This window comes from Brassica oleracea, chromosome C3 (assembly GCF_000695525.1).
Source record: "Brassica oleracea var. oleracea cultivar TO1000 chromosome C3, BOL, whole genome shotgun sequence".
In the NCBI taxonomy this organism is placed as follows: Eukaryota; Viridiplantae; Streptophyta; class Magnoliopsida; order Brassicales; family Brassicaceae; genus Brassica; species Brassica oleracea.
The window spans coordinates 40602864-40611283 of record NC_027750.1 but is presented as its reverse complement, the minus strand read 5'-3'; the positions used below and the strand labels follow the sequence as shown (position 1 = coordinate 40611283).

The 8420-nt window shown below is 36.2% G+C and overlaps 1 long non-coding RNA gene across 1 annotated transcript; it reads left to right on the top strand.

Moving 5' to 3' along the window:
* The first annotated feature begins 5347 nt into the window (after nucleotides 1-5347).
* On the top strand, nucleotides 5348-6498 carry LOC106332616. Its single transcript, XR_001268132.1, has 3 exons — nucleotides 5348-5875; nucleotides 6075-6132; nucleotides 6214-6498. It is a non-coding gene; the product is annotated as an uncharacterized LOC106332616 (long non-coding RNA).
* Nucleotides 6499-8420: the final 1922 nt, after the last annotated feature.

The following is an 8420-nucleotide window of genomic DNA, read 5'->3' as shown; positions in this document are numbered from 1 at the left end:
TCGTGCTTCGCTTGCCACATACCATGCCAGGAAATTGACACCACGTCCTGATCTCATAGATCGAGTCACCTCGAGATTCTCTGTCCATTCGGCCGATTTCGGCCTTTCCGGTGAATTTTCGTTCCGCGATCAATCCCAAATATTTGTCTACGCCCGTTCTAATGCTCTGAGTATTTTTAATAAACTCCAAATGATTCCCCACTTGACGGAAAATATTTCTCGAGCCTCCGGCTTCCCAAAAAAAAAAATTCATAATACCGAAATTAGGGTTTTCGCCCAACTTCGGGATTTCCCGTCGTGATGCGATCCCGTCCTACTTACTTCCCGTTCTTCTTGACCCCCATCCTTCTTCCGACTTATTATGTTCCCAACATAATATTCTACTGATACGATGTTTTGAAGAAAACTTCGTGCTTCAGAAATGTCTTGCTGCTAAAACGTCGTGCTCCAAAAATGTAATGATTCCAAAACATTTGTATGATCAATCTAGCAAATTGTCTAACCATGTTCGAGTAGCTTATTTGACTCATGGTTTACTCACGATCAATTCTTCGACCACCTTGTACTTCGAAACCTCTCGATCAATCTGATCGCCCGCGACTCGACCACCAAATAGATACTTGACCATTCCTTGTTTTTAAGGGTTTCTACAATAATGGATAGCCAATTTTGCGGAAACACTGCTCTGCCAGATGTCCCTTTCTGCCACACAGAGTGCACATAGGTGCTCTGCTTTTGTTCTCAAAACTATGTTTTCCCCGGTTAGCGGTTTGGACTGCAAAACTCACTTCCGTGGATCTTTCTTTCAGCATGTGACTTGTGAGTTTCGACTCTTCATCCTGGGTCACTGCATTGTAAGCCTCATCTAAAGTTAGGAGAGCGGATCGTGAAAGCAAGTTTGACTTTACCGATCCATACAGTGACTCATCCAAACCCATGAGAAATTGATGCAACTTGTCTTCCTCTCATTTTTTCAAGACCTCGGCCATTGTTTTAGCCTGTTGATAGTCTTTCAATGATGTCCACAACTGCATCAGCTTTCCATAGTAAGCTTCAACCGCCATCCCCTTTTGACGACATGTTGCAAGCTCTGTCTTCAGACGTAGCCACCCGCTGTCTGTTTTTGATTGAGTATCGGACACGGATGTGTTCTCACAGTTCTGAAGAGTTCTCCGAGTGAGTCAGATTTGACCTTAACACTAGATCAATAGTCAGTTTGATCCACGAGATGACCAACGCATTGTTGGCACACCAATCTTCAAAATCTGCCGAATCCTCAGTTGGTTGAGGTATCAACCCATCAGCAAAGCCGGACTTCTTTTGAGCCTTGAGAGCCAAGCGTATGCTTGCAGCCCACTCATCATAGTTTGGACCATGCAACGCTGGTTGAGAAATCACGTATCCTGGATTTTCTCCAGTCGAGAGATCATATGGAGAGATTGTTCTTCGTGTTGTTTCAACCTTCACAATTTCAGCCATCGTTACAGAAGATTATCGTCTCAGATTTAGAAAAGAACCAGATCAAAAGAAAGATGAACAATAAGAGTCAGGGAGAAAGAAGAGGATCAAACAAAGCCTTTTTGTATATGGCTATTGCTCTGATACCATGTCAAGAAACTCAAGGTGTATAAAGTTTCTTCTTGTGCTTCTCATTAAAGTGACTAGAGAACGAAAGTGTTCAACCAAGTTTTAGGTCTTGAACACAACAGCTTAATAAAGAGTCTTTCCTTTATTGATGTTTAGAAAACTTCTCAAAAACTAAACACAGGCTATTATTCTTCCTTTAGTGCCTTATTCTCTCTTATGATTCATCACACACGATGATCACTATAATAGGTTAGTAATGATATATATTAGATCAAATTTATGTGAGAGGTTTTATACAATTGGTTGTATAACAATAGTCTATTGAATTTTGTATAAACCGGATTTGATTTTGTAGACCAACATAAACCAATGTATGTTTGGTATTGAAACACGTCAATTTAGGTGAAGTTTTTTTTACTTTAATTAAGTTGGTCTAGTAATGTTATTAAATAATGGTATTAATAGCTAGTGGCATAAACTTGTAATTATTTAAGTTAAATGAGAGTAGATTAGATAGTTTCTTAGAATTATGAAAACTCTTTCTTGGCTATCCTTCAAATCACAAGGGTTACCGATGTCTCAATCTCAAAACAAACAGAATCATCCTTTCTCGTCATGTGGTATTTTATGAAACCACATTCCCAGCTGCACAAAAAGCCTCCTCAAACACAAACTCTTATCAATTCCTTGATATCAGCGACAACCTATCACCCTTGTTTACTTCCATCTTACAAAGGTCTACGACAAAATCAGCCTCTCACAAACACAGCTTCTTCTGCTTTAGCTCCTCCCGCACCTCCACCTCAATCCTCTCAAGTTGAGCCTCCACCTGCGAGAATGACTACTCGAGGACAGTTAGGCATTGTCAAACCTCAAAAGATATTCACTCTCATGGTATCCTCTGTCTCTCGTATTCCGGCCACTTACCAAAAAAATTTGATTTATCCTAACTCGAAACCATCAATAGTTGAGGAGTACGATGCTCAGATTAAAAATAAGATTTGGGGGTAGGTTCCTAGGCCTCTTGGTGCTAATGTTATTAACTTTATGTGGTTGTACAAGCACAAATGTGATGCAGGTGGAGCAATCAGGCGCAATAATCAAGACTTGTGGCTAATGGAAAACACAGGAAGAAGGCATTGACTTTGATGAAACCTTAAGCCCAGTAGTGAAGCCTGCTACTATCCGCACCGTCGTCAATATTGCTCTAAGTCATGGTTGGGACCTCAAACAGCTTGATGTAAAGAACACTTTCCTTCACGGTACTACATCTGAGACAATATATATGCATCAGCCTCTAGGTTTTGTTGACAAGCACAAACCTCATCATGTCTGCAATCTCAACAAGGCCCTTTATGGCTTGAAGCAGGTGCCTCGAGCCTGGAATACACACTTCAGTCAGTATGTCAAGCAACTTGGTTTCGTCACAAGCAAATTTGATTCATCACTCTTTGTTTACAAACGGAACAATGACATTTCTTACCTTTTGTTATACGTCGATGATATAATTTTGACAAATTCTAGCAAGACTCTCTTGGACCAGATTACATCAGGCCTAAAGAAAGAGTTCCCGATGTCAGATCTAGGACGTCTGAAGTTCTTTCTTGGCATCAAGGTTGACTACAACAAGGCGGGTATCTATCTTTCTCAGACACAGTATGCAACAGAAATCATAGCCCGTGCAGGAATGACAGAATGCAAACCTGTGTCAACTCCAGCTGACATCAACGCTACTCTCTGCTGAAACCGGAGATCGCATCGACAATCTAAAACAATACCGCAGTCTAGCAGGAGTACTTCAGTATCTGACTTTCACTAGGCCAGACATTGCATATGCTGTCCAACAAGTATGCTTCTTCATGCATGATCCATGCCAACAACACTTGACTGCACTCACACGAATCATACGATATGTACAGGGCACTAAGGGACACAGTCTTCAGTTATACCGGTCCTCTAATGATACTTTGACAGCCTATTCGGATGCTGATTGGGTCGGATGACAGACACCCGCCGCTATACATCAGGATATTGCGTGTATCTTGGAGAGAACCTGATTTCCTGGTCATCAAAGAGACAGCAGACAATATCAAGATCAAGTGCCGAAGCAGAATATAGAGGGGTAGCAAACACAGTAGCTGAAACGTGTTTTCTAAGAAACCTGCTTCTTGAGCTACATTTTACAATAAAGAAAGCAACACTCATCTTTTGTGACAATGTAAGCTCGGTTCACTTAGCCTCCAATCCTATAAAGCATCAAAGAACGAAGCATGTCGAACTTGATCTACACTTTGTCTGCGAGAAAGTCGCCCTTGGTCAGGTGAAAGTGCTTCATGTACCATCATCTTATCAGTACGCAGACATATTCACAAAAGGCTTGCCTTCCTCACTCTTCATCGCATTTAGAAGCAGTTTAACCGTCTGTTCCGCTGCCGATCAAACTGAGGGAGGGTAAAAGAATGAATATTCTGATATTCTTATTTTGTTGTACTTAGTCAATGTAGTTACGAAAATATAGAGAGATCAATATCTCTTGTAACAACTTCCTGTATATATCCTCTTATACGTAAGCTTAATGAGATCAAGGGATTACATTCAAACTTTCATGTAGTTGGCATTACTTCTGAACACCTCGAATATGTCCACGCCATGATTCGTTACGTTGAAAGGTACGTGATGGTGGCTCATCCACCTATCGTAGAGCTTAAGTAAGCTTTCCTCGCTCTCGAGCTCATCTTCTTGGTATTCAAACCAAGAACGGTGCGGAGAATGAAGAACAGAAAGAGAAATGTGAAAATGTGTTGTTTAGTCATATTTTTTTCTTCCTTCGAAAGTGTTACTTGATTGAACGTGATGGTAGATTTATTTATAGGAGGAGGAGCCTGAGACTATAGGTGCATGAACCAACTATGAGGAGGATTAAATGCGCTAATGACTTTTGTCTTGGGTCATAAATTCCCCCATGTATCCTGTCGGTTGATAAAAATTGGCAAAAACCATGAAGTTGGCAAAAGTTTACATTTTCAAATGTCTTGTTGAGTCCAAATCTCTAGGATCCGAAGGATCCGAACCAGGACACCCCCAAACGCTCATATGCCTACCTAAAAAACAAAGAGATTTGGGTTCAAGTACTTTTCAATTTTTAATTTTTTTGATTTTTTGAATTTTTATTTGTTTTCCATATATTTATAAATTTCCTATTTTCTAATTTTTATCGATTTCTACAATTTATTAATTTTTATTTTTATTTTTTGAATTTCTAAAATTTTTTTATTTTTTTTTTTGGTTTTTATTATTTTCTACTTATTTTTTCTTAATTTTAATCAATTTTTACAATTTATTTCTATTTTTGTTATAATTTTTTGAATTTAGAAAGTTACTTTTACTATTATTATTATTTGAATTTATGAACTTCATTTTATTTTTCTTGATTTTTTCCTGAATTTGTATCAATTTTTAGCATTTATATTGAATTTTTATCTAATTTATTTGTTTTTTATTAATTAAAATAAAATTAAAATAATCAAAAAAAAAAAAAATAAACCTCCACGTCATCGATTTTATCTGTTAATAAACAGTAACCGATCGTAATTGGGACAACGAGTAAATTAGTTCCGATGTTAATATATAGGACTCACGTATTTTTATTTCAAATGAATTTTCCGGTTCGTAAATTTACGTTAAGCTAAACCGAAAGTTATTGGTAAAGAAAATTTACAAACCGACAATTCCGATCAGAACCGTAAACTGAACAGCTTGACGACATTTGAAATTGAAAGGAGTGTTCCCGAGAGGAGAGGGGCTAAAAAGAAAAACGAGTGAATTCAAATTGGCGTTCTCAAGCTTTTAACGTATCTTCCCAAAAATACACTCATTGTTCTTCCAATCCAATCCCCCACCAAAATCCCCACAAACCAACAATCCATTGCCGCCGGGAAAAAACCCAAAACGACGTTCTCTTCACCATTTTCCATGCTGGGATCGTCTTCATCTCTACACCACCATTATTACTACAGCTGGAAACAGAAATCTCTGGGCTTCTTTGATTTGTTGTGATTATCAATCGTGTTTCTTCTTCTTCTTCTTCCTCCCCTCCCCACCAGTTTAGTAGCTCTGTACAATCGTCATGGAATCGAAATGATTGGGCTTGATGACGCTACGCTGCCTCCAAATTAGATTTTTGTTTCCGACATTTGTATTGTAATGTTTTTCATTTCCGCTTGGGTCTGAATCTGATTGTGTCTCCAGGAGATTCCATGATATTGTCAGTGTTCTCGAGAGTGTTGTGGTGAGATTTGTTTCTCTCTCCAGCTTGCTTTCATTTCTTGAATCTGATCTCTTATGTTGATCGAGTCTGATGGAAATTTGGGTCTTAACAAAAAAAATCTAAGAATCAGTTTACAAATTGAGTTTCTTTTTAGATTTTGTTCTCGAGTTGAAGCTCATTTCATTACAAAATGTTCATAGATATTGTGTTACGGATGCAGGAAGAAGGTGCTAAGGACACTTCTCACAGATTCTAAACGAACGAGTATGTCAAATTAGGTACATTTGGATTGTGTTTTGTCTCTATTGGAATTTGGTACACTTCATGCTTTTTATGCTTAAAGGTCTATGAGATTTCAGGTATCTGATGATGAGGATGATTCTTTTCAAAAACTGCCCATCTTCAGATTCCTCAAGATTAGGCGCTTTGTTTTTTGTTCTGTGTTTGGGGGCTTAATTCCATTTGCCAAGTAGAAATTCAGTGATGTACCAATTTCTAGGTTAGAATAAGCCATCTTGTCAGTTATATAAGTAGTACATGGACCTTTATGCCAAAGAATAAGCCATCTTGTCGGTTGTTTTTCTCGTCACCAACCCGACCAACTCTTTTTCCGGACGTTGCATGTCCAGGAAATGAATTGCTCTGATACCATTTGTAGGGGTGTTCAATCCGGATATCGGTTCAGTTTCGGTTCGGTTTTTTCGGTTTTTCAGTGTTTCGGTTTATAAAAATTATCTACCATATTAAAACCATATTTAATATGGTTTGGTTCGGTTTATATACCGTAGTTTTTCGGTTTATTCGGTTTTATACCAAAAAACCGTAAATATATTTATCTTTTAAAATATTTTGTGAATTTTACTTTATAAGATTAGATATCGGCTTTAAATTTAATTATAACATGGCGATATTTTGGTTTTTAAATAATCTATTTTTTATTTTACTATTTAAATAATCAGTAAACATATTTATTGAATAAAAATAATAGTTTTATGGAATAAAAGTACGAAATATCAGTAATCCATAATACTATTAAACAAAAAAGTAAAAAATATGTTTTTTTTTAATTTGATAAAAAAAAATTTGAACTTAAAATAAAATATTAAATAACTAAAATAAACATTTAAGTAGGAAGATCATACCAATAAAATAAATTAGGTATATATTATTAATTATATTCTATAATTTACATATACTTATACTTTATATTTTAATTGATCGGTTTATTCGGTTTATTTGGTTTGATCGGTTTATATACCAAACCATATCCATATACCACGGTTTCTTAAAAATGACATCCATTCGGTATATTCGGTACTACCAAATCCAAACCATTTTTTCTATTTCGGTTCGGTTCGGTTTTAATTGGTTCGGTTTTACCGGATTGAACACCCCTAACCATTTGATTCGGTTTTGGTAACTAGAAAGAAACAACAATTATATTAAGATAGAACGGTGCTTATAAGCTTGAGAGATATTAGAAACTCTCACCTCCCATGAACATGGTGATCTAATAATCTTAACTTCTTTTTAATTCTCGCATTTTTTGATACTTGTATACTACTAATGACTACTTAGAATAAAGGACACATTAATCAAGCCCACAATCACTCTTACCCATCAACCACTGGTGATGGGACTTGGCAATAGCATACGTATCAATATCTGTTACAGAAAGATCTCTTGCTTATGTTGGTATCTTGGTTTTAAATAGCCATCGCTTTGGTCGCCATGGCGCGAGGCGAGGTGTAGCGGTGACCTCGTCGCTTCATCACCTCAAAGCCAAGCGAGGTACACATAGCGATCGCTATTGAACGCTTTAGTAGTACTCCCTCCGTTCCTAAAAGATCTATATTCTAGAGAAAATTTTTGTTTCAAAAAGATACATATTTTATATTTCCAATGTAATTTTTGTCAATTAATAATGAGAAATTGTGAAATTCAAGAACATTAATTGCATTTTTTTAAGATCTTATTGGTTTAAAAATATAGGAAATATAAAATTACAAAAAATTATACATTTATAGTTAAGTTTTGATATGTTTTATTAAAAAGTGTGAAAGTTCTAAAACATGGATCTTTTAGGAACTGAGGGAATATAAATTTTAATATGTTTTATTAAAAAGTGTGAAAATTCTAAAACATGGATCTTTTAGGAACAGAGGGAGTAGTTCCTAATGCGCTTATAGCGAAGCTTCATTGATTTTAGACAAACTAACTTGGTTTGTACAGATTTAGGTTATTAAACCGAGGCCCTTTTAACATGAAGCTTTGCCGTCTAATACTCCCACTGTTTTATTATAAGTGTCGTTTTAGGTTTCAGCACACGGATTAAGAAAACAATTAATTTTGTACATTTCCTATAAAAAAACACTATTACCTATACACCTAACCATATTTCAACCAATAGAAAAATAAATTTTGCATAAAATTAATAAATTTTGCATTGAAAATCGAAAACGACACTTATTTTGTACGAAAAAAATTCTCTAAAACGACTCTTAATATGAAACGGAGAGAGTATAATCTATCAACAAACCCTAACTCAGACTACTATATGATGATT